The sequence below is a fragment of the Aythya fuligula genome, chromosome 10 (assembly GCF_009819795.1).
Source record: "Aythya fuligula isolate bAytFul2 chromosome 10, bAytFul2.pri, whole genome shotgun sequence".
In the NCBI taxonomy this organism is placed as follows: domain Eukaryota; kingdom Metazoa; phylum Chordata; class Aves; order Anseriformes; family Anatidae; genus Aythya; species Aythya fuligula.
The window spans coordinates 8437357-8463368 of record NC_045568.1 but is presented as its reverse complement, the minus strand read 5'-3'; the positions used below and the strand labels follow the sequence as shown (position 1 = coordinate 8463368).

At 54.5% G+C, this 26012-nt stretch overlaps 1 protein-coding gene across 4 annotated transcripts in view; it reads left to right on the top strand.

The window, feature by feature from the left end:
• CACNA2D2 (calcium voltage-gated channel auxiliary subunit alpha2delta 2) overlaps positions 1–26012 on the top strand; it is a 168781-nt gene that overhangs the window by 46439 nt on the left and 96330 nt on the right. The gene's annotated exons all lie outside the window — the stretch shown is intronic.

Here is a 26012-nt window from a genome sequence, read left to right as displayed (position 1 = left end):
ATTCCTGTCGAGGATAAAAGGGGACAGAGATTTTGGTGGGCAGCTGTGAGAAATCTCATGTGCCCCTGCCTGCAGAGGTCGGGTCGGTGCGGGGCTGTGCTGGTGTCCCCAGCACGGTGCTGCAAAGTCTGTGCCACCAGCGAGGGGCTTTGCAGGAGTTTTATCAGGAGAGGAGCAGACTGAGCCCTGCATGGCTGTACTACCCCTTCTCCAAGCTGCTTTGTCCCCCCATAAGCTGCGTCCCGGGGAGCTCTGCTGTTGGCATGGTGAGGAAATGGGGGTGAAAGCTTGTCCCCAGAGCTCCCCAGTTTCTCAGTTTTTGCTCCCAGCTTGGCTCTGGGGGCTCGCAGGCACTGTGTGCTGCCAGGCTGCTCCGCTGGAGCAATTTCCCCTGTTGCCGTTCCTGACAGCAGTGCTTTCTCTCCGAGAAGCATCGGGCTGCTGAGTGTCTAGCAAGCTCAATTGGCCTGGATGGATGGGACGAGCCCGCTCCTCCGTTCTCCAAATAGTCACTGCCAAAGGAGAGGTGGGCTGCTGGTCAGGACGGCGTAGGAGGTCATAAAATGGATGCTTTGGAGAGTCGTGTTCTTGAGCAGAGGAATGCCAGAGGTGTAGCGTGGGGATTTGGGCTGAGATAGGCAGCCTGGGTGGGCTTTGGCTCCTCTTCTCAGTGCAGGTACGGGGCTGGAGGGCTCAGATGCGCATCCCTGCACAGCTGCAGCTCCCCTCCGGTGCTCCGAGCTCCTCCACAGCCTCCTCCACCACCGAATCCAGTGAAAACACCAGGTTTTTTTGTCTGGTGGGGCTGGCATGGTGAGCTGTGCAGCGGGGTAGCGGGCACATGCACCACACCTGCGGGTTGCGGGGCTGCTCGAAGCGCAGTGCCCAGCACCCGTGGAGCTGCGTGCTGTGGCTCGGTTGCTGAAACGAGGTCAGGACACCCTGAGGAATTCAATTAACCACGCTTGACCAGGACAAACTAGGGCACTGGCTGCGTGAGCTTTTTGGCTAAGGTGAGTCCGCGGCCTGCTTGGTTGGCTCTAGGCTCAGCGCCTTCATTTATTTCACCTTGGATTTTTGTAGTTTTGTTCTGGATTGGGAGCAGAAAGCCCGGATCGGAGCTCTCCTTGTGCCTGAGAAGTCTCTGCTAGGCAAGGCAGCGAGCGGTGCACCAGGGCTGGGCTGGGCTGGGCTGGTGTTCCCGGGGCCACCTGGTTCCCCTCCTCTCCTTCACGTTCCCGTTCCTCGCTAAAGCCAACTCTGACATGCATTTGTCTCTTCTGTATTTCCTTGTGGATCTCGCTATGAAATATTGTGAAGTGGATCCTGTTTTATGTTACAAGCTGTTCGTAATGAGATTGGAGAGAGATACAGCGTTTGACTGCAGTGGCTGTTAATTTTAATATGCTGTGACTCTCAAGGTAGCTTTTTTCATCCGACATTGAACTTGCTCGCAGCTGCTGCTACAGCCTGCGTGGGGGGACGGGACGCGGCACCTGAAACAAACGGGCTCAGCGAAGGACAGAGGAAAGGGCTTCGTCACCATTTCGTAAAACATGACTTGTGATTTTCTTAAATCACAGTGCCGGCTTGTTCAGAGGCTTGTGATTTAACAGCTCGGAGAAAAAAACTTTGGCAGCAGTAACAGGCACAGGAGGGGGCCTTAAAAACGCACCCGGCTCTGCGGGGCAGAACACGGGCACTTGGCAGCAACACCCGTCCTGCAGCGTGGGGCTGAGCGGCCAGGGTCCCCCATGGGGCGAGGGAAGGAGGGGAGCACGCCGGCAGCGTGAGGCCACGGATGTGCTCTGAAACATTCCCTGGTGGCTGAGTTAGGCAGAGGTTGGTGAAACGGAAAGATGAGGGGGGTTAGGATGGGGCACAGTGGTCAGGACCTGGGAGGAAGGGCTCAGGAGCTATCGTTCAGATGCTTGAGGCAGATTTTTGCTTATGTCCTAAACCAAAATACACTAAAAGCCCACTTGTGTCTGTAAAGCATCCGCTGCAGGGAAACCCTGAAGTGGTACGAAAATGTTCCCACTGGGGATCTGAGCGAGCTGTGTTCTTGTTCTCAGGAACCACTTCTGGATTGAAGCTCCCTGAGCTTTGGGAGCAACAAACAAGGTTTTTTAAGTTTTGCTGTTTTTCCTTTTTTTTTTTTACGGCTCTTGAGCTGAGTGACTGCTCTCAGAGTGCCTTTTAATTCGGAGAGCGAATGTCGCCATTTGTGTTCTGTTTGTCAGTTGTCTGTGAGCAGCAGACTGTAGATGCAACCGTATTTGATCATTTGTCAACTTTCCCTTTTGTGCTGAATATCTGATCGCGCTTGCTGAAACCTCGTGCCACTTGTGCTGGCTCCACTCGCTGCGGCAACGCTTGCAGGTGATGAAAGAAGAGAGGCTGGGACGTGGCTACTGCACGGCTGCGACCGAGCGTTTGTCAACAATAAGGTACCAGCTCGGCTCGCTAATAGCAGACAGCGGGGAGGAGGTGGTTCCCGCTTCCATACGCAATTACTGGCTCCCTGGATCTGTGGGCAGACTCCAAGCACATCGAATCGTCCCTGCACGCGATCCCCTGGCACATAGCTCCTCTCCCCAAAAGCCTGAGGGCCACGGGGCCACGCTTTGACCTGGTTCCTGCTGTCAAGAGCTGCTTCCATTTACTCGGTGAAAAAATCTGCCTGGCTGGCCCTGAGGGGCCCGTGTCTGCGACCACGTCTTGCCCTGCGCAGGCGCTGGCACGCAGCTCCCCAGCCGCATCGGGCTGTGCGAGCAGTGCCAAGGTACTTGTTTGTAGGTTCGGGTTTTTTTCCACTTTTGTGCCTCATCAGAGGCTGCGTTGCACGCTCGCACATGGCATATCAGGTCTCTTGCAGCACACTTCATTTAAAAAGCTAATTTGTAATTGCAAAGCAATACACATGCTCCGACAGCCCCCTCCTCTCCAAAGCAAACAGAAACGCCACAGAGAAATAAAATAAAATGGGATGAGAATTATCCATGCTTGCTCTGCGCCGCTTTTTGTCGGCTGGGGGGAAAGAAGGGGTGGCGTGAAGTTGCTAAAATAAATATAATAAAAGAGAAGAGGAGAACAGCCTTGGCCGTGTACTCAGCATTGCTGCCAGGGAGAGGGGGGTCAGCCCTGCCTGCCTCTGTGCTGTTCCCGGTGGGGTGCAGAGGGAAGGGGAGGGCCAGGCTCGGCGCTGCCCCCTCTTTTTGCAGCATCCCTGCAAAAAATAAAATAAGCAGGGTGGAATTAGGCCATGTAGCCTGTGGTAGAGGCTCTGCTTGTTGGTATTGTTAATGGCTCCGCTCAGAATATTGCTGACTTCCTGAACAAAAGCAAAAAAGCCACCCTTACAAATTAATCGTTGTTAATACTTTGCGCTCACTTAGCTGTGCACGCAGCCGTCCAGGGTGGAAAACGCTGATTCCCTCATCTGACCGCTGCGGGAAGAAAAAGGTTGGGGGGGCACACGTGGCTCTGCAGCTCCTGTGCTGGGGTTTTGGGGTGCAGCCGTGCCTGGGAGCAAAATGCTCACTGGGGGGCTGAGCCCCCAGGCTCCTGGGGTAAGCGTTTCAGCAGCAAGTTCTCGGCCTTTCCATGCTGTGACTTCTTCCACTCCAAGCACTACCCGTGTAATCTCCTGCACATTGCAGAGCTACTTGAAACGGCTTCTTGCTTTAATGCTTGCCAGATTCCCCCCCAGCTGCCAGGAAGAGAGTAAGCAGCCGCTGCCTGTTCTACTTGAGAAATTCAACTGCCAAGTGGTTATTTACAGCGGGCAGAGGAATGAAAATGTTAAATGAAATCAATTGCTGGCAATGTGAAAAAAAGGAGGGGGGAAAAAAAAAAACAAAAAAACACAACCCTTACAAAGTCAGGATTATGCTGGCTCCACGATGCAGCCACCTTAAAGGGATTGTGGACAACAAACAGAAATGTGACAACGGCAGAAAGCCGTGCCTGCATTAACCCAGCCTCGTGCTGACTTCAACTTTTGTTTCTGCTTAATCTCCCTATTCTTGTCCAGTTTGGTCCCTCTCCTAGGCAGCGGGTGAGGAGATGGAAGAGCTTTGTGGAGGAAGCTGGATTGTGTTAAAACAGTTGTATCAATTCATTCCAACATCAGGCTCCCTGCCTGGATTTAACCTGTAGGTAAATTAAGAATTAAAAACTAAATGAGCCCTATCTCCCTGACGGATGTTGCATTTTGCCTGAAAAATGAGGGTTGCCATTGTTATTTCTGTGAGCTTTTGCAGGGGGGGAGGTGGAAGGAGGGCTACCTGGCAGGGCTGCTGGCTGCTTCACTCCTGGCTGGATCGCAAGTCAACTTTCTTTGGTGTCAATCCCTTCCTTTATGTGGAAGCCTCGGGCTCCTCTGCGAAATCTCTGCAGAGAGAAGCGAATCACAGCCTTGCATTGGGCAGTGTGGCAATTAATCAGCCGTTTAAAAGGAAGACCTGCTGTCTTATAAAGCAATTAAAAGGGAACTGGTTGCTTGTGTAACTAATTTAGTGGGGTTACTAGTAAGTTAAAGATCCATTGTGGAGAGAGGAGCTGGAGTAAGTCTCTGGTACGGGGATTTAAAGAACGTGTTGGAGCCATGGGAGCACCAGATCTTCTTCTAAAACGGGAATCTTTAGTTTGCAGCCACATGCTGCAGAAAACGCTGTCCTCTCTGCTTGCCTTGCTAGAGCACTTGGCTGGAGAAAGTGGGTTTAACTTTTGATGATGAAATGCTTTTAAAATCCCTTTCTTCCTGAAATCTTTGCCGGATTTCTGGGGAAGAGGAGGAGGATGGTGCTGGCTGGTGCCTGGAGGTGAGGGGAACTGTGCCCAGCCACACAGAGCGACACAGGGCGCTGAGGTGGAGCTTGCCCTGCCGCAGGATTCAGTGCCTTCGAGCCCACGGTGTCTTCGAAGAAGAGCCTGTTGGAATGCCCAAATAACGAGATTCATGTTTAATTTTACCTAATCCACCGTGTGCAGCTACTTAGAGCAAAGGCAACCTAGAGAAATCAGGACTCTTCTTCAGTCTTAGTGATGGTTTTGCCTCTGTGCTATCGCGACGTTGCCGTGTGGCTGAGCAGCACCGACCGCTCGATACCAAGCGGGGTAGCTGTTGCTAATCCCTCTTTGCAATTCCAGTAAGCAGGAGTAATTTTAGAGTAGATCCGCAGTAGGGAGGCTTGGTATTTCCAACATTTCATGTCTGAAAGGCGGGATGGGGTGGTGGGGAGGGCTGCGGCCTAGCCCCAGCCCTTCCAGCAGCAGGCCCCGCCGTGCAAACGCCTCCTCCCCACATCGTTTCTCCTGACCAGCCCTCGCTTCGGTCAGGACTCATCGGCCCCCCACACCTCATCCTTGCCAAACTCTGAGCGTGGGCTCGCAGCCGTGGGGCTGCCGTGCCTGCCGAGCTAGCCCTTCAGCTGCACCCAGCAGCTCGGTGCCCGGCCCCTCCGCTCCGAAGGGAAACGGCAGCCTGCTGAGCCAGCCCGCAAATTGAGTTTGAAGTCTTTAAGTGGGAAAGAAAATTTTTGTGACAAGTGATTTCCCTGAGCAGGTGACAAACGGTAATGAAGCGGGGTGGTTTGGCTAGGAAGGTTTCTGACAGCAGCTGCGTTCCCTTCCTCTCCCGCAAGCAATATGGGTGGGAGAGGAGTCCTGGAAACCTGCCTGTGTGTGCAGGGTCTGCACGCTGGGCCTGGGTTTTAGCTTTCCCATCCTTTTTCCCCAAAATATCTCAGGTGATCCTGTCGATAGGGCGGGTGACTGTTTACCTGCTGTTTAAGTCGCTCTCTCCTCCCAGCAAAGCAGCAGGTTGTGAAAAGCTCGTGGGCAGATAGCACCCCGTGAAAACTGAGTGACACAGGGGAAAACTGAGTGACATGGGGGAAAACGGTGTGACACGGGGGCTCCGAGGTGCTGGGATGCACTGTCAGTAGCACATCTGTGTGACTTCTTCCACCGGGGTAGCTCATGCAGCACGAGGGCAGGTTTGGGCAGAAGAGCAGCCAGAAGCTCATTGGGGAAAGCTGAAGCTGCCCGGTGTGAGAGCTCCGGTGCTGACAGCAGGAAGCTGGAGCAGGGCAAGCCGCTGTTGGCGTTAATGTGCAGGCAGCCGAGGATGACAGCGCTCAGAGGAGCGGTGCAGAGGGCGAGGAGAAGCTGCCGTGCCTGAGCAGCACAAGGTGTCCCGGCAAGGACAGCGCCTGGCCACCTAATGCCTCGTCTGTGCTGTGCACATACCCAGGCAGCAGGATTTTCTTGCCTTGGCGGGCTAGCGATTAAAAATCAAACCAAGATAAAGGACAGAAGGTAGCAGCCCTTACGCAGGCACGTTGCTAGCCGAGAGGTTTCTGGGGGCACTGCTTTGGGCTGGGGATGCCCACTGGAGGTGAGGCAGGGAGCTCTGCAGGCCAGCTGCTGCCAGCTCGTTGGGTTTTTTGTTCCCCGACTGCTGGTTATGCAGCACGTGGGTGTTTTTTTTTTCCTTCAGTACGATGGCAGCTGCTGGTGGAGCAGCACTGTGGGCCTGTTTTGTTTCGGGGTTGTGTGCTCTGATGGGGTGGTGCCATTTCTGCCCGGGAGGCCCCAGGGGAGCAGCCACGGTCTGGTCCCTGGGCTGCTGCTGGGGTCGAACTGCCCCTGACCAGCGCCTGCCCCTCGGGGCTCCCCGTGTTACCTGCTAATGGGATTTCTGCCGCGAAAGGGTAGTGATGAATCACCCAGGCTAGACGCTGCTCTCTAAGGCCACCAGCTGCTGACCTTCAGGACAGCCAGATTTATACCGCCGAGCAGGTCTTGAATTCCTGATGCATGGGGCCGTGCTGAGCTGGGATCGCTCAGCCCCAGTTTGCTCTCAGTCCTGTGCTAGGCTGACTGATCTGGCTGCCTCTGCCTCCGCCGCTGCTTACATGGGCTGGGATCTGCAGCAGCACGCGAGGAGAGGAGGTGGTGGATGGTACCCAGGCCCTGGCTGGGGCTCCTGGACCTTGGAGCTACGTTGCAGGTGGTCTCTGCAGCTCTGTCTCTCTCTTCTTGGCTGGGCATCCTGCCCCTGCCTTGTCACAGTGCCTCAGGCTGTTTGTGGGACCTGTCCCCACCAGCCCTGCTGTGCTGCAGGCACCCCCGGGTCCTGGCTCTGCATGGAGCAGCCCCGTTCTCACTGCTGCCCGGCGCCAGACGTGGTCCTGAGGGTGTAACAGCATGCAAATCCAATAATTCTGTGCTTGGATCCTCAGCCAGGCTGCTTCGCTCTTCTTGTGCCTCTTCACATCCCCTCCTTGTACCTGCCCAGAGTTGCTGGGCTGCTGGCGTTTGGGGTGTGCTGTGAAAAACACGTCGTGTTCTGCTTGGGAGTCGTCTCCCAGGCAGAGAAGAGGATGAGGATGCAAAGCCTTGGTGCGGGCACGAGGAGCTGAGCAGGAGTCGTTTCTTGGATGCTCTAGGTGCGTGTGGACCGGGGGAGGGATCAACCTGAGCAAGTGATGCCAGCTGGAGACACCAGAAGCTTTTTAAAAAGAGCTGGAAAGCAACACAAAACCCAACACTCTCGCATATTCCAAGCAATGCACGTAAGCAAGGCTCACTTTTACATTTTTCAGAGCAGATTAGCGATTTTCTAATTAGGGAAAGAGCCGAATATTGAGCACTGAAATGGATAAGCGACTTAAAAAGAACACAGAAAATTGCAAAGTGAAATCACTTAAATCAGCCTTGTCTCCTCCCCCCTTCATGCTTGGTATGCTGTTTATCTTGGCAAATAGGGGGAAAATAAATTCCCTGGAGGCGGCACGTGCACATTGCTACCGGAATGCATCAGGTATATCTGTGCGGGGAAGTAAAAGCCCCAAACTGCAGGTTTGGTGTCAGCCTTCTGGACCTGCAGGGGCCGTGTGAGCAGGGCTGGAGCCTGGGCAGCGAGATGTGCTGGAGAGGTGCAGAAGGAAAGGACCCCTGGGGATCTCTCCTTACGCCCTCGTTATTCCAAAAGCAAAGGTAAAGGTTAAGAAAATGCTAGGGAGGGTGAGCAGGCAGGGCAGGGGTGTTGCTGAGCCCCAGGCAGCGCTCGCACGCTGCAGCCACGGCTGGACAGTGAATAAATGTTAGTGGGCACTCTCTCCCAAAGCACTTATCACTGCTCTCATCCAAGTGGAAAGAGGAAAGCAAATAGATTCTTGGATTGTCTTAAAGGCGCAGGGAATAGGATAGGATCAGTCTATTGGATTTGTTGAATAAACTACAAAACCCAGATATAATTCTCTGCAGACTCAGGGTAATGGACTATATTGTATTTTGCATTTCAAGCACCAGAGCACTCGAACTGAGCTGTCAAAACTGGTGGGCTTGTTTGAATTAACTATGCCTCGAACTGGGCACAGTATTTTTATGACTTACTTATGCTCCAGCAGGAGCTGCGCGTGGCTGCAGCATGCGTGGTGCTCGCTGCTGCCCAGGGAGGAGATCTCTGCCCCGCAGTGCTTGCAGCAGGCTTTGCATACCCTGGAGACAAAAATCTGCTCTGAGATTTGTCTGGAAAGCTGACTGTGCATCCAGGACTGTGTCAGCAGTGTCCCAGAGAAGGGGAAGTAGCTTGCTGGGTGGAAGCTCCTGGTGTAAATCCATCCAGAATTGCTCCCACGTTTGGGATTTGGAGTTTGCCGGCGGCTCTGCAGGAGCTGAGGGCACCCCCTCTGCCCCTTGGCTCTCAAGCCTGGTGTGGCTGAGATGCTCAGTGGCAAAAGGTGTTGAAGTGGGAGAAAAAAAAAACAAAACCCAGGAGCCATCTGCCCTGCAGCAGGCTCAGGCTGTAGCTTTAAGCCATCTCAAAGAGGCATCGTCATAGCCCAGGAATTTTATTCGGTTCGGAGAGCCTTCACTGCTCCACGACAGTTGCCTTGTGTGCGTGCGGAGCACAGAGCTCTGATAACGTGAACAATATCTGCTGGCCACTGGTAAATTAAAAGAGCCTCGGAGAGGTGTACATTCACCCTAGGATTTGTTCCCATTTCCTTCCCCAAAGATAGCTTGAGAATTGGAGATTTCAGCTGCGCGGTTTGCTCTCGGGTATTGAGCTGTAATGAACACAGTTGTTACTGGGCAACTACTTTCACAGCAGATTTTGTGGACAAGAGAGGACGTTTTAGGGGCACTTGTTCTCCTTTGGCTTCGGGGAAGCAGACGTACAGTCCCTGGAGCGTGGTGCTGCTCCCTGGCCATCGCTGCTGCTGCTCTGGGGACAAGTGAAGCTGTTTGGCAAATGCCACCTCTGCTTTTATCCCTCAAGCAACAGGCTGGAGAGACTCGGGTAGCGTTCTGGAGGGGCAGCCCGTGCCTCAGCTGTCCTCCTGGGTGTCCCTGCGCTGGCAGATGTCACTTTTCTCCTGTAGCAGAGATGCTGGCTGGGAAAAACCAGGAGAAAGGCGGCACGGAGGGGGTCCGGCAAGGTCTCGCCGCATTTGTCAAGCAGCAGCCAACTCGCCCCGCTCGATGCCCAGGCGGGAAATAAACTTCCTAAATGAGTATATTTACTGCAAATGAATTTGTACCAAATCTTGTATGTGCAGCGAAATCCTCTTAGATGGGCATCTGATAAAGGATTAAAACTATTAAGTGATTAAAAAATCCCCTCCGCCAAATGGCGAAATATGCAGATTACGCACTGCTTTGTTGGTTTGTTTTTCCCCTCGGCTTTGCTGTTCCCACCCTCCTCGCCTCTTCTGGGTACGGGGAAGCTCCTCTGCCCTGCAGGAGGAGCAGGGGGGTCCCCAGGCCCCAGACTGCCTCCTGGGTTTCTATTTAGTACAGGGGTTTTTCTTCAAGGGAAAGACTGGGCACTGCTAGGAGGCTCCTGGGAATTTGTAGGTGAAGTCAGTAGCACGGGGAGCAAGAGCTCAGCCCCACGGGATGCTTTTGGCCTAACTCTTTGCTCCATTTCACCAGCCGAAGTTAATTTCAGGAGCTGCAGGAGCGTGGAAGAGAGCTGCAGTGTCAGAGGGCAGGGTGAGACCGGCCCCGGGTGTCGGAGAGCTGCCGTGCCCGCACCACGCGGGATGCTCCCAGCTGGAAAAAGCCTGCTGGCACCAGGCTGTCAGCATCCAGCAGCCGGGGCTGCTGTGGCTTTGCATCCTCACAGGGCCTCGTCCTGCCAGGAGGAGGGCTGGGGACGGGGGGCAGCCCCCAGCTTCACAAACCCAAGGCCCTGGTTTGGGCTGCGGAGGAGAACCGGCCGCACCCACCACGCTCTGCTGCAGGTGCCGGGGGGGTCAGGCCAGGGGGGCGGCTGCTTCGTTAGCGTAACCCTGATTAGGCAGTTCGGGGCTGCGTCCGAGTGCAAGTCATTAGGAGCTGTCAGCAGCCGAGCGTTCAAGTGGAAGGATGGGAGAGGAGGAAGGGAGAGCCACGGGGGCTGTCGCAGCGGTGGTGTCGGCGCAGTATTTATGAGGGGAATAAGCCTCTGGTGTTTTATGGCCCGTAAGATGCTGTTTTCTCCGGGTCTGTTTGATTAGATAGGATTATCTCAAGGGCTTGAATGGCACATCATTGATTTCTGCTCGCTTTGATGGGGACGTTCAGCAGCCCCCATCTGTACCCGTGCTGGGGAGGTGCTTGGAGGGGCCGGCCGCGGCTGGGGGCAGCCTGCTGCGGGACTCACCTGCTCTCCTGCCCCGTGCCCTCGGTTTTGATTGCTTTGGGGCCGTCACTCACTGTGTCGCAAAATGAGGAGCTGTGGGATGATTCTGTCCATGTGATGTTTCAGGGAGAGCTGGACACAGGCAGGGAAAAAAAAAAAAAGGAAAAAAAAAAAAGAGAGGGGAGAGGAATTGAGCAGCTTTGGGTGGAGGCTGGTGGGAATTTGTAGTGCCAGGCCTACAAGAAACCAAAACTGGCCTCATTTTCTAGTTGCTGTAACACTGTGGGAACAAATCATGGTCAAAGACATGAGGTAGGGGCCAGGCTTAGGGTTATTGGGATGTGGTGGGTTTTCTACCTGTCTGTGCCCTATTCCTTATTTAGGATTCATCGCTCATGTGGAAACCTTGTAAAAATCCCATCCCAGAGTGGGTACCAAAGCCTCGGAAACCTCACCTGGGGGTACAGGAGTGCTTTGGGAGGGCAGCGTGAAATGAAACGATCAGATCCCTTTTTTGCCCACACAGGTTGGAGGCAGAGGGGTGCAGAGCACATTTCTCCGACAGGCTCGCAGTCTTCTGGCCGTGCGCAGAGAGGTCTGTGTGCTGCGGAGGCAAAGAGCAGGGCAAGAGCAAAAAAAAAGACAGGCTTTGCTTTATCCCGGCCCATTAGGCTTGGGAGAAACCAGCAGCGCTGGGGCCGATTGCCCGGAGGACTGCAGGACGTCTCGTGGTGCTTAGCGCACGGGGACGAAGCCAAGGATGGCGCAGAGATGTGGGGAATGAAGGAACCGGGGTGGGTTTGGGCACTGGTCCTACTGGGGGGATCCTGGCTGGCATTTTGGCTCCCGTTAGCCTCAAGGCTGGTGGGACTTGTGAGCAGAGGAGCACCCCGACCTTGTGGCCGCCAGCGTCAACAGCGGGGCTGTCCGCAGGAGAGGCTGGCGTGCGCTGCCGGCGCTGGCATCGCCCCCGGGCGTCTCTGGTAAAGTTCAGTGACTCTGTTCCACTTGGCATCACAGCGCCGATGAGCTCGACAAGCCGAGGGGACACTGAAAGCCCTGTCCTTGTTCATTGCTCTCCTGGAAGCAGGGCCGAGGGAGGGCTGGTGGAGAGGAGCCAAGCGGGGCCCTGTGGCAGCGGCACTGGGGCAGGCAGCGAGTTGCTCTGTTGGAGGAGAGGGTGGCAGGGCCGAGTCCTGCAGAGCTGGGCTGCTCAGACCCCGGGGTTCAGTCCTTCTCATGGAAACTGCATTCCCTTCAACCTTCTGCTGTTTCTTTTGGAAACCTTTAAACCCTTTTCCCCCTGTTCTTCTGAAACACATCTTTTTTCATGGTTATTTTTTTTTCAATTCAGGGCAAGTGCTGGTGCTCGGCTCCTGCTGGGGAAAAAAAAGTGCTGGAGCCTGGCACCTGCTGCTCCCTGCTCGCCCTGCCCTGATCAGCGACTCGCACCCAGCACGTGGGCACGGGAGGAGCTCGCATCCAGCACACGAGAAGCCACGGCTCGGTTCTGCTGCTGGGGTTCAGAAGGTGGTGCTTGGATCGGGCAGAGCGAAAAGAGTGGACAGATTGGGAGCGAGGCAGAGCCCTGCCAATCTCATTTCAAGAAGGCCCTTGAGGAGCCATTGGCAGTGTTCAGCCTGTCCTACCCCTTCGCCGTTGGCTGAGGAGCGTCCAGGGCTTGCCACTGCAGGCGTAAAACCTCATCTTAGGCTCAGCGAGCCCTTCCAAGTGCCTCTCCCCTGAGGCCTGGAGGTGGTACAATCAACTGCCAGGCTGTTCAGAGCTTGTGGTGTAAGCCCAGAGCTCAGGTGGGCACCTTGGACCCTGCATCAAGTTACTGGAAAAAAAAAAAAAAAACAAACACAAAAAGCACAGTCCCTGGGGAGTGAAATAATAACCTGCAAATTCCCTTTACGTCCATCCGCTGGGACTCTTTGCTAGTGTTAGTACTAAAAACGGTCCTGCAGCAACAGTGGGCTCCCTCCTCCTCCTCACTCTCGCTGCGGTAATGAACACACTCCCCTTCCCAGCCGTATCTCTCCATCCTGAAAAGTTTTAATCAAACAAACCTGGCAGACGCACTCCCGAAAGGAGGTTGCTCTGTGTCAGCCAAAATCTGTGCCTGTTCCATTTTCTTCCGACTTAATTTTCCAGAGATTAAGATCCTGCTCATCTCCGCTCTCAGAACTTGGCTGCCTGCGTTTTGTTTGTTGGTTTTACTCCGGTGGGTTTTCCTTCCTGTCAGCAGTTTGCTTTCGAAGAGCCTGAAACCCCAACCTGGGGACGCAGCCGGCCGTGGAACCGGCGGGGAGCTGTGCCTCCTGCACCCGGCATCACGGTGCCCACACGCGCCCTGCGCTCCTGCAGCGTGGCTCGGCGTTGTCTCCCAAGCGGCTTTGGCGTTGTCTTGCCGTGCAGTCGGTCTTCTCTGCTTGCTGCCGCCTTGGCTTCGCCCGTTTATGCCAAAGCTGTGGTCGATCGTAGGGATTTGGAAGGTGGGTGAATCGCTGGTCGCAGGCTCGCAGCATGGCCGAGGCTGGCAGGGACCCCTGGAGGCCACCTGGTGCCCCGCTGGTGCTCCAGCAGGGCCACCCAGCGCCAAGAGCCTGGCTCCATCCTCCTCACTCCCTCCCCTGGAGTGATTTGAGACACAGACGAGCTCCCCCTGAGCCTCTTCTCCAGGCTCAATCCCATCTCTCCCAGCCTCTCCTCCCAGGAGGGACATTCGGTGCCTTCAGCATCTTTGTGGCCCTTCCTTGGCTCTCTCCAGTCTGTCCGTGGCTCTCTTGCCCTTTGCCACATCTCAGGTGTGCTGCGGGGCTAGGGACAGCCTGATGTCCAGCAGGACCTTTGCTGCAAAGAGAGTGCCCCTCCCTGCTCAGCATTTCGGCACTTGCTTGCAGCCCTTCCCATCGGCTTGGCAAACAGTTTGCCTGTAGCTTCGACAAAGCTCAGGGCTGGTGGTCCTCTGCTTAAAGTTCTCCTGGTTTGCCTTAGGTACGTTTGGTGCCAGGAAGAGCATGAGGTTTGGGGAAAATGCATCTTCCGTGAGGAAGACTCCTGTGTTTATGCCAATTGAGGGAATTGTCCCTAAATCTGACCCCCTGCTGGCCTCTGGGGACTGGTGTGTGCGAGGAGTCAGAAATACCCAAATATTGCTGGTGCTCTTTGCTGTGCAGCCTGTGCAGATGTCTGGGGTCAGTGGTGACAAATTATGTAGATCCCTCCCCCTTCCCACTATCCTTTCTCATTTCCATTATCTGCCTTTTGTAGAGGCTGTAATTTATTGCATTTTGCAACCTTGTAATTTATGGCTTTTTTTATAATTCTTTCCAGGCTTTCAGAAGTAACAGCTCCACGTACCCCAGTGCATTTCATTGTCACACTTGAGGCTTTCCCACCTCCCCCTGCACTTCCACTCTTTTCTTGTAACTTGCCTGTTTACTTGCTAAATTATTATTGTGCACTCAATAAAAATTGCATTTAAAAAGTGATAACTGAAATGACATTTAACATGGAAAGCACTTAAGCATAATTACACTATATGCATTACATCATTTTGTGACAGTTAATAAAAAAAAATATCTGAGCAGGGTTTTTTGTTGTTGGGGGCTGTAGTGAGTGAGTGCTGGCATTTCAGCACTTCTAGAAAAGTGGTTTCTGCTTTCACTGGAGGGCTTTTGTCCCGTTTTTTGGGGGTTTTGTCTTCCTTCTCGCCTCCCCCCTCGCTGGTACCGCAGGTCTCCTGTACCTGGAGCGGTGGCACAAGCTGCGGGAGCTGCCCCCGTCGCGGTGAGGGATCGGGGCTGGCACGGCGTGCCCCGTGTGGTGTGATTGATGGCCAGCTGGCAATTTTTATGGGGTTGTTTATTTGGATCGGTGGCTTGAGCAGCCTTATTGCAGCTTGCCCGGGCACCAGGAGCCGTGGCGATGGGGAGGGGGAAGGACATGGCCGGCCCTTTGGTGGCAGCGGTCCCACCGCGTCTCGGTCCACGGGCACGGGCGAAGCTCCTGCTGCGGGTTGTGCCCTGCGGTCATTTCTTCCTTAGGAAGCTGCTGGGGGCTGGAGCCGTGAGCGAGGCACTTAAGGTCCTTGCTTCGCAGTGTCCAATGACTCCTACAGAAACGGAGGAAGCGTGCCAACCCCTGGTGACCCCGCGGCTCATCTCCTCGCCACTCTCACGACTTGGTTATTAGATTACCTGCAAATCACAGCTCCTTGACCATCTGCTGTGTGAGACTCCGCAGCTCGGCCCCAGCAGCTGTCCAGCCTGGCCCTGCACGCTGTGCTGAATTCCTGAGCAGCTCCGCCCTGCCTCCCAGCCCGGGTTTCTTCTCCCTGCCTTCTCCTCTTCTTTTCCTACCTACGTGCTGCAGAAATTGTCCTGTGAAATGTTTCAGGAGCAAGCACATCCCCTGCCCTTCTTCCTTGGGAAGCAAGAGGGGCCTGTGGGCCAGCACGGTCACCTCCAGAGCCTTTGGTTTCTCTGCTCCATGAGCTGAAGAGATGAGAAGGGAGCCCTCGAGCAGGAGGGCACGGGAGGGGCCGAGGAAACGTTAGGAACCCAGCGAAGCGATGGCAGGAGCCGCAGAGCCTGACATTTCCAGGCTGCGCATGAGGGATTTTTGGAGCAAGTCGAGATCCGGAGCACGTGTGCTCTGCAGCTCGGAGGAATGAGCTTCAGGAAGGAAAGTCCGTGGCGGGCTCGGACACGAGTCCCTGAACTGGAAGGGCAGTGGGCTTGTAGGGAGGTGAGGACAAAGTGGAGGAGTTCCTCTATTTAGGGAAGGGGAGAAAGAAAAAGGAAACGACGAGCACATTGTGCCTAGGAGAACCCTGCATTGCTCTTCCGTGTTGGTCTGATTTGCCCCTCATGTTAGCAAACTGCTAATCGCTTTAAAGGTTTACGGGTCATTTTATTTAAAACGTTCACAGAAGCATCCTGAGGTTGTAATAAAGGAGTTCTGTGAATTTGGGCATTTTTCCCCCTTTTTCTTCCAGTGCACACATAACTAGAAGCCATGCAGAGGCAGCAATAATGAATATAGCTGGGAAAGGAATCTCCTGGAGAGATTGCTCTATGCGTTTTCAAGGAGGAAAAGGCATTTCTGGTTGCTTGCATTTTTTTATTATTATTTTTCCAAGTTGAGCATAAAAGAAAAATGGAAGAAATATATCGATAAAATCCTCATCTGCTCGACAATCAGCCTCATCTGGGAACTGCTTGGTGTTATCTTGGCTTAATTCATTGGCAAGAATAAAAAATTATATTTAAAAAAAGGGCATTAAAATGGACATCTCTTCTGAGAGCACTTAATTCTTTGCAACAAGAGTCAATTATGTCCTATCAAGCCAGCCTCATGCAAAACCACTTAGTTGTGAAATTCCTCAGCCTGATGGTGGGTTTTTTTTTGAGATCCGGGGTTGTGCTGGCACCCTTTTTTTGGAGATGGCAGCGTATGTGCTGTCCGTCTGTCTGTCTGCCCATCGGCACGTCGTTCGGGTGTGCTGCACGGGGCGCTGCGATGTTGCCGAGTTCCTCGTTTTGGCAGGAATTAAAGTTGGGTGAGGAGACTTACAAGTGGTGGAGAAGGGAGTGGCGTTAGGCGGAGAGGTGAATTGTGAGGCACGTGTCCCATTGCAACGTTTGTGGTGAAAATCTGGCGATCCTTTAAGATGTCTATTGATCACCTGAACACACAGAGATATTTGTGGTCTATATCAGTGTCTGGTTTTATGACACGAAAGCAGTCAGTGCTGTTGTTTTGGGGGTAGAGTTCCCAACCTGCTTTTCCTTGGCTAACCTCTGCTACAGGGCAGCCCTCGGGCTGGCTGGCAGCGGCGACGTTTTGGGGTGCACAGGGGTGAGCACGGTGCTGGTGCCGTGCTGCGGGGCCCCGTTTGGGATCCTCTGGCTTGGGAGAAGTTGCTGTGGGGTGAGCAGGAGGCTGGGTCCCACGGCCCGGGAAAACAGCAGTGGCTGTTGTAGAGCTCGCTGCTTCGCTTTGGGAGGAGAGTTACAGGGTGGCATGGGAAGGCGCCTGCTGCATCGCTATCAGCCGTCTCCCTGTTGCAGTTCAAATGCCTCGTCTGGAGGAACTCGCCACCAGGTTGCCTTTACAGTGGCTGGAGCTGCTCGTGTTGCTGCTGTCATCTAAGGAACGCTAATTAACATCCTGGGCAAGGGGGCGGAGAGTGGGAGAGGGAGATGCTTACGATCTGTAAATGCCACTTTGCTCTTCTGGCACCGTCCCTCCACGGAGGGGATTTCTTTCTCCTGCTTCTTGTTCTCCCCCCTCCCTCCCACCATACCGGAGTGAAGCTGGTGGCTGGGCACGCAGGTTACCCAGGGCACAAACACAGCTCTCCTCCTGTGCCCGCCTGCGTGGCGATGGGTGAGTGTGCAGGGTGTGAGGGATCGCACGCACACAGCAGGTACGTGGTGCTCTGAGCGCAAGGGAAGCCGTGGCTGGCGGGCGTGAGCCTTTACCAGAGGAGGAGGCACGTGGCGGGCTTGTCTGTGCTACAAGTTTCCCATTCCCCTGATGATAAGCCACAAGCAAATGGGGATGAAATCAGAAATTGGCAGCATGCTGTCAGGAGGGATTAATTTCTGTCCCTGATTAACTTTCTGTTGGAACAGCAGGAGACTAATACTTCCCTGTGCATGCTGCCCGATGCAGTTCCAAGATGTTTTCCTGTGCAGGGTGGATCTGAATCCATCCCAATTTGCTCTCCCCTGGTTGTGTTATCTTAGATCCAAGTGGCAGGGCCATCGCTCTGGGTGCGTGATGAGAGGCCACGTGCACGCTCCCTGATGCTGATGGGAAGAACTGAGAAGATCTGCCGGTATTTTGTGGCTCTGGCTGGAGACGTCCAAGAGCTCTGTTTCTGCTCGTAGCTTTATTGCGCCTTTCGGTCCCTGGAGGCTCCCGATGGAATAACAGTACTCTGTGTTCGTGTGCTGCCTTTCCTCTAAGGCTTCTGCAACACTTGGCAAAAATTAATGATAGATATTTCCAAAGAGGGAGGTCGGGAGTGTTGTCACTGAGAAGTCCCGACACGAGAAGATGAATTTGCCCAAGATCCTACAGACAAGGCGGGACCGTGCGCGTGGCGCAGGGCAGGCAGACCCGGTCCCCTCTCCCTTCCCTAAGTGTCAGACAATCGCTCTTGGCACAGACCTGGCAGGACTTTCTTGCCTGCAGCCTGAGCCCCCGTGTGCCATAAACCTGGGGTCTGTGAAAGGTGGGTCCATGGGCTGTATTTTCCCATCAATTTGAAGGGCTCCTCAGCAGGCTGGCAGGGCTGGGAAGTCACAGCTGCACCCACACGGCTCTGCGGGGCCGTGTGCTGGCACAGCCTGCAGCAGGGGGCTGCAGCAGCAGGCTGGGGCTAACGGCTGCCCCTGGCTGACCTCTGCAGGTTTTCACTGCCATAATCACATATTTTGGGTGTGACGATGAGGAAGGCACCCAGCTTTGGTGGGTGCCCAGGTAACATTTTGGTGGGCTGCTCTGAACAGCACCCTGGCGAAGAATCAACCAACTGCATGTCCTACTTGTTGCCTTCGGTGGTGTTTTAACCCAAGACACCTGAATGGAAAACGCTGCCTTGTGGGGAAAGAACAAAAGCAACCGAGGCTGTTAGCCTACAAGAGTAGGAAGCGAAGTGGGACATAAATCCTTGAGTACGTAATGGGGCACAGCAGCATGAGGCAGAAGTGCCTGTTCTTCATTAATTCTGGATCTTTCCACCAAGAACATTGTTTTAAATTGCAGCAAGGGACTTTCAAATTAGGCATCATAAGACGTTTTCGAGTGAGATCGTGGGACATCGGAGAGCATTTTGTCTTACAGAGCGGTGAAATCTCCATCCCTGGGCGACCTAAAGAACAGCTCAGAGAAACACGGTAGGAGTAACAGCGATAGCTAGGTTAGAAATGACACATCCATACTGCCTTCAGCTGGGGTGTGTGAGGAGCTTGGGACTACACGGGTTGATGTGATCCCTTCCAGCCCTCTTTTCCGTGATGCTGCAGAGGTTTCTAGGTCTTTTCATCGAGTTTCTCCATTCAGATGTTGGCTCTCTGGAGGTTGACTTCAGAGGAGAGATCCTGTGGGATCTATGTGGGTGCATGTCCATCCTGCCCTACACCTCTCCAGTGACAGTGCTGAAAACTGAAGCAGGTGGTCACCTTGTTAAGTAAATCTCTAGGTATTTGGGGTATTTTTGTTTAAGTCTCCGTTTCTCGCCCCACCCTGCTAGCTCAGGGAGCACCAACAGGAGAAGGGATAAACTTGGCAATGCGTGGAAGAAAACTGTCTACAAATCTACTCTCCATCTCCCGTGGGGATACGGCAAAACTTAACGAGCCTCTGCCCCAGCAGCAGGACTTCATATTAGACATTGCTCACACCTTTCCAACAGGCTGGCGGGGAAAATGCTGGAGGAGATCAGCTGGGTCGCTGGGCTCTGCCTCGCAGTGGGTAGGAGCAGGGCTTTGGGCTGGGTCGGCCCCGAGTGAGCCGGAGGGATGGATTAGGCACGGGTCTCTTCCAGCCCTGCTCCCAAGTGTCTGTGGATTTACAGAAATGCTTCTAGTGCTGGAGATTAGGGAGAAAAGCTTGTAAACACGAATCCCTGAAGATCAGAGAGAGCCCCAAAACCTACATCAAAAGGTAAATAAAGAGAATTGCAAAGTTGCTATTTTTAAAAGTGCTGCTTTTTTTTTTTTTTTTTAATACATCATTACACTGCAGAAAGCTGTAGGGGTGACTGTTGCTGTTTGCTGATGTGTGCTGGCCTAGATTGCAATCGCCGTACCTCTAATACGAGGTTGGGTTTAACGCCACGTCAGTGGAGTTATCCGGAGTTTCCATCACCGAGAGCTGTGGCCGCCTGTGGTAGCCAGCCCTGGGAAGAGCAGGCGATGCGAGGTGAACGTCGCTTTCATTTGTGTTTAGGCAGAAGAACAGCCTGCAAAATACGGCCGAGAGCCTTCGTGCTGAGGGCTCAGCCTTTCTCCACAGCCCTCCCTACGAGAGGCGGCAGCTTCTCTGGCGCAGAAGGTGGAGCTGTTTTGGGAAGGAGGCCTGGGTTTTGATTTCAGGTCCCGTCTCCGAGGATCTGAGGCTCTTCGGGGCTGGGGTTGCCCAGTGCCAAGCAAGGAAGCTGCACGTATTCGGGGTGCTCCCAGGGAAGGAGGAGATGCACGGCTGCTGGGGAAGGTGCCCTCCAGCCTCTCCTGTTGCAGCGCCGTCCCTTCCTCATCCCTCTTGCTGCCAGGGAACTCTGTCAGGCCAGGTCCCTTTTCAGGTCGGGGTTGGCTTTTGCAATTTCAGTGTCCTCAACAACCTTGGAAATGAAGAAGGAACAAAAAGGAAAACAGAAGTTTTAAAAGGCCCAGCAACGGAGGAGAAAGGCAGAGGTGCAGCCGCACGCAGAGCCTGGGGGCCAGCTGAGAAGCAGAAGAGGTTCTTGCTCAGCCTTTCCCTAACCTTCCTCATCTCTGGTTCATCTCATCCTCGTGCCCTGCAGAGCCATCGTTCCCAGCACAGCCCCTGCCCCACCACGCCTCCTGCCCCATTCCCCCGTCTCCTCCTGGCCCTCCTTTGGTGTCCCCTTCCTCCTGAGCCCCTTGTCCTGCTGGGTGCAGCGTGGTGCTCCAGCAGGGCGCGTGCTGCCTGCCCAAAGGAGCTCTTTGACTTTTTTTGTAGTTAAACTGATGACCCATTCCGAAATTGATTTTAATCCTTGCTTATAGGTAAACCGGCAGGAAATTGAGTTGAGTTGAACCGATATAAATCAAGCGTGCATTTGTGGAAGAGCTTCACGTGGAAGGATTTGCACTGCTTTATCAATGTACCTTTTGATCTGATATATCCCTTGCTTTGGTACAACATAATTTTATTCTGGTGGTGACAATTGGGTAAATGGGGTATGATCCATAGTGCAGTACCAGTCCTGATAGGAACAGCATAAAGATGAAATACAGCAGAGCAGCACATCTTCATCCACGAGAGCATCCCTCCTGGGGTATTCCAGGTACAATTTTAGTGATGCTGATCTGAAGATTTACAGCTGTTCTGTATGGACGTGGTTTAATGAAACTGGTTAAACTCTTCTGCATATATCCTGAAGGAAAGCTGTTCAGATGTATTTTAAAAATACTTTACTTTCCTTTCTAAAGCTTGTTTTTCTGTGCTGGATCACCGAGAGAACAGCTAGAGTCAAAGATCAGGCTATTTTTTGTTTTGGCTTGTTCGTCATGTTTTGGTGTACTGCACGTGCGTATATTTTTAGAGATCGTGTGATCTCTGAACGCATCTGGGTCTGGCTGGGGGATCCTGTAGCTGCTCTCTCCCTCTTACTGTTAGCACAGCAGGCTGCGGTGGGCTCGAGCCCTGGCCTGGCAGCCAGACCCACGCCATCCGAGCACCCTGGGGGTGCAAGAAACGCCTGGGCAGAGCGGGCATCCTGGCGGAGCCCTGGTGTTTTCAGCCACGTGATGAGTTATTTTCAAGGCGCTTCATCTGAAAGGAGAAGACCGGATTTGGAGCTGGGTGTTACTGGATAACCCAGCAGCAGATTCAGTCTTTGCAGATGCCCAGGCAGCTCTATCAGGCCGAGTGCTCCCTGTCCAGGGCTGCTGAAGGCTGAAAGCAGCTTCCCAGGCCAGGAGAGGTTTTATATAATCCAGGCTAACCGCGCATAGCCCTTTATCCCTGTCTAGCTGCTAAATTGTGCGTAGCAGTCTCAGGCCCATTTCGGGGCTGGCATGCCTGGATTCTCATCCCCAGAGGCTCGTGATCCTGGAGGATGGGAGCTGTGGGTGCCGGTGCCATGCGAGGCAGGACGGGAGCGCAGGAGCTGGTGCCACCTTTGTCCCTGGGTGGGTGGCTGCCCTCCTGTCTGTCCCTGTGCTGCTGCTGCCCGTTAGCAGGCTCTGTAGTGAGGGATGGAGACAGTTCTGTGGTTTGTTTGCTCCAGTTGTAGCCGGCCATCCCTGAGGAGCAGCCTGACTGCACGTTTCCCTGCCCCGTTTCTGCAGGCGAGCAGTGGAGAGCTGCTCGGAGGGCGCGCTCTTTGCATCAGGTGTGTGCAAGGAAGGAAGGAGCGCAGCAGGGAAGTGGCGTTGCGCGAGGAGAGGGAGATGGGGTGAGTAAATGTCAAGCTGTTTGCTTCCTGCTCTCCCTCTCGAGCACAGCCGCAGGCTGGGAGCAGCCAAAGGACAAGGCAGAGGAGGTGGCAAGGGGCAGCGCGGCCTCTGCAGGATCCGGCTGCCCGAGGGGAGCCCCAGGACTCGGGGAAATGCTGGTGGAGCCGTGTCCTCGGGGAGAGGCTGGGGTGAGCTCCCAGAGCTCTTTGTTGTTGGGGTCAGCTCCGTGCAGCCAAGCACGAGCCAGTTTGCTGCAGGGCTCCCGCTGCTGCTGCTCAGTAATACCTTGAACGGCAAGGAAATGGCAGGACCCCACGAGAAGCGGGGTGAAACTTGGCAAGGGCCGGGCTGCCGCTCGTCTGGTGGGGACCACCGGATCCCAAAGGCCCAGGAGAGGCACTGGGTGAGTGGCCGAGCAGGCAGGGCCTCCAGGGGAGGGTGTCCTGCTGCAGTCTTTGCTGCAGCAACCAATTCCCTTTGCAGAGACCGTATCTGGGTCACTACATGAAGCTGATCAGCGCGGGTCTGGCTGCAGGAGTTTGAAATATCCCTCTGAGCAGGAGGATATCGCTGTCCCCTGCTGCCCCGTAACGATGCCCAGGGGAAAAAACCTTTTGTTTTTCTGGCGTTTGGCCTTTGTAGGGTGTGCCATGGCACAGCCCCACCTCTGGTGCAGGCAGGGTGCAGGGGACGGGGCTGTCGTGCCCTGAGGGGATGCTCTTTGGTCTGTGGCCTCCCTCCCCTGAAGGACCCGTCCTTTTAGGTGTGTTGTGCCAGGGGTTTCACGGCGCTGGGTGCCCGCCCAGGGAATTGGGAAGTGGCAAATGCTTGCTGTAAGCCCTGACAGCTCGCTGGATGTATAGGCTCAGAGGGAATTAATAGCAGAGATGAGCATCATTTGTTGTGCCTCGGGAGCAAGGCAAACAAGCGAATTTAGAGAATGAATGCTCTGAGGCGGTATCAGATCTGCTTCTTCGATTATACTGTTGCTGCTGCGAATGTGTATTGATAATTGGTTGTGTTACCAGCTCTGCCTTTTAGTAAGGCTACTTAGCACTTCGCTGCTGTAGATCTTCTCAGCTGCTTACAATTGCACTACACTTGGAAACGTTTTGGATGAAAATGGGCTGTCTCGAGGCATTTGATTTTCCTGCCCCCCTCACCTGCCACCATTCCTTTCCTTTTTTTTCTTTTTTTTTTTTTAATTCCAGCTCGGTAGTTTCTGTTGTTCTGCCCACGTTAATATCTCCCCGGCTCCTGCCAGCTCCCAGCTCAGCCTGCTTCCCCTTCTGGACCCCTTCCCGCGGTCATGCCTGGCCCCTGGCTCCCACATCCAGCCGCAGCGCTCCCCACGCTCCCATCCGAGGTCTGCAGCCGTGACCCCGCTCTCAGTCCCCATCCCCACTCCCCTGGGCACTTCAGGGGCAGGGCTGCTAGCCCTTCTCCCCCCGAGCACCGGTACGGTGACCCCAAGGTCACTGCTGGCACAGATTTCCAACCCGTGTCCCAGAGCAGCGGGTCAGAGGAGAATTTCAATGAGGACGGCTGTCTGGTGTGGACGAAACTGAGTGCAAAAACAACAAAGCAAAGACTCCTTTGTAGCTGAGGAATCGTTCTTTGGCCGGTAAATTCTCCCTCACGTTCAGCTTGAGGAAAAACCCGGTATGGGAAATGTCACCTTAGATAGGTAAAGCAACCCAACGCGAGTTGTTCCGCTGGAGCATTTCCATCCTACCCTAATTGCCTGGAGCGCTGCCGCTCATCCCCCTGCGCTCCCGTGCACGTATGGTCACCGTTAATTCATGCTGGATTGCTCTAATTAGCGCCGACGAACTGCCTGGCCAGGACGACTGCAGAGCTCCGCAGCTGCAGGGAGCGTGGAGGAACATCTCCTGGTTTCTTTTTCTGTTTCTCCTCCCTTGCGGACAGGCACCGTTTCTGCCCGTAACCAATAGGAGCCAATTTTCTGTTTCATAATAGGAAGGCACTAATGTCAGGACGCCCTCCTTACCCAAAGCGTTCTCCTTGAAGATTGCTCCTCTTTGCTTTCCTAATTGCCGCTGCTCAGCTGGAGGTAGCGCGCGCCTTCCAAACACATTATTTTGTTGTGCTGTTACTTACCAAAGGGGAAAAAAAAAAAACAAAAAAAAACAAGAATATGAGAGAATATTGCTTTGCGCGGAGCTTTCCCTGCTTTAACCCTTTGTGTGCTGACGTGAGATGCTTTTCTCTGGAGCAGGATCTGCCTGCAGCTTTGGCTGGGGTGGGACACCTAAAACCCATCCCTGCTGGAGCCTGCGGGTGCCTCTGCACCGTGGCCTCGTGCTGCAGCATCGCCTGCAGTGCAAGGCAGGAGGTGCCAAATTGATGCAGAGCACGGGTGGGTTGGGGACCAGAGTGGTTTGAGTGGAGCCCTTGCAGCGAGAGCCTTGACTTGCTGCACCTCTGCTTGCTGCTCTCCCAGGTCAGTCACCACGGGGGAATTTCGGGCAGTGCAGTTTTCTCCAGCAGCTTCAGGAGCAGTTCTGAGCTTTCTGCATGCGGTCCCGCTGGTGGAAGAGCGCTGGGTTACCAGTCCCAGCAGCCCGGGGATGTGGCTTGAATCCCACAGGGTTTGGTTGGGTTTTGGGTAAAACTGGGTGCCTGGAGCAGAGCTAGGATGGAGGGACGGCCTGTCTGGGTACAGGGCTGATGAGGGGGAAGTCCTGTTAGGAATTTTGTAGAGGTGTAGAAGAAAGGAGGAGCTTGGGCAGAGCAGGGACTGCAGCGAGACTTGCAGGAGGCAGTTGAAGCCTGCAGATTAACCCTGCGGGTCTGGAGGGACCGAGCAAAGCCAAAAGAGCATCCTTGCACTTTGTTCAGAGCATTCTCCTGGGGCTTCAACCTCTGAAACCACTTTGTTTAACCACAAAAGGCAAGGGGAGGCTGGGGGGGGGCAGACCCCTCCTCAGCTGCTTTTCAGCGGGCAGGGCTGCTTCCTGCTCAGCTCGTTACCTTCTGGAAAAGAAAAAAAGGGTGGGATAAGTAACTCCACAGCGTATCAGAATGGTGTCTTCTGTGGCGTTTCCATCCTGCCCTGAGCTGCGTGCTGTGCCCCATCTCACCACCTTGGTTCAAAGAACATCGCCGTGTCCCCAGGGCAGGTGGGACGCAAGGGTTCAGCTCCCAGGCAGCACGCAGGCTCGGGCCAGGGCTAGGCGTGTGTGGCGTGGAAGTTGCAGTGAAGTCTGGAGTCAGCTGTGTCCTTGGGGAGGCCCAGGTCTCCTCGGAGGGCTTTCTGCTGCTGGATATCTTCATGTCTGCAAGTCCCGATACTTGCAAGTAGCCTGGGGATATTTGGAGAGACGCAGGAGGTCTGTGGTGCGCGCCGCATGATTTTCTTCATGCATCTGGTTTAAGAAAAGATAAATCACGAGGACTTCTTCCTAATCTCAGATGATTGCAAGAAGCTCTTCTCTTCCTCCCTGTATTGGTGGCACCTGATTGTGCAGACGGAGAGTTAACGAATCAGAAAGTGCTCCGAGGAGGTGACCGAGAGGTTGGCGACTCAGAAGCCTTGTGCTGGGACTGCTCCCTTCTCGCTGGGGCAGTGCTGATGCCCACCACGCTCCCTTTGGGGCTGCCTCTGTCCTCCAGCTGAGTGATGTGGCTTGGCAGGGCAGGCCCCGGGGTCCCAGCTGCGGGTTTTGAGTGCAAACACTCCAATCTGGGTAACCCCACCTGCCCCAGATGTGTCTGTGCCTCTCCCTGCCTTCCCCACCAAGGCCTGGCTGGGTTCTGGGCTAGCTGGCAAAATCCTGACTGTCTGAGGGTGCCACATCGTTATGGCTTGCTTGGAGCTGAGGTTTTACCCCACGTCCCCTGCTCCCCTCGCTGCAGGTCCTGGCACCCGCTGCTGCCTGTGTCGGGGCTGCCAGGCTCGGTATCGGACTTGGGAGCTGCCGGTGGCTGTAGGGGCGTGTGGAGATGTGGAGGAGCACAGGAGGAAGCGTGGTGGCTCTGTGGGACTGCTGGTTCGGCCCAGCAGAGCTGGGCAGCCAGGTGGGCAGCTCGGCTTTTATGTGAGGGGATGCTTGTGGCCAGCACGTGTGAAGGAGAGGAGCTATGAAGCAGGTGCCTTGAGTTTTGCTGGTCGCAAAGCCTTCCACCCCCTGATTTCCACAGCTTGCGTTGTTGCCTGATCCACGTGGCTGAAGTTCTTCTGT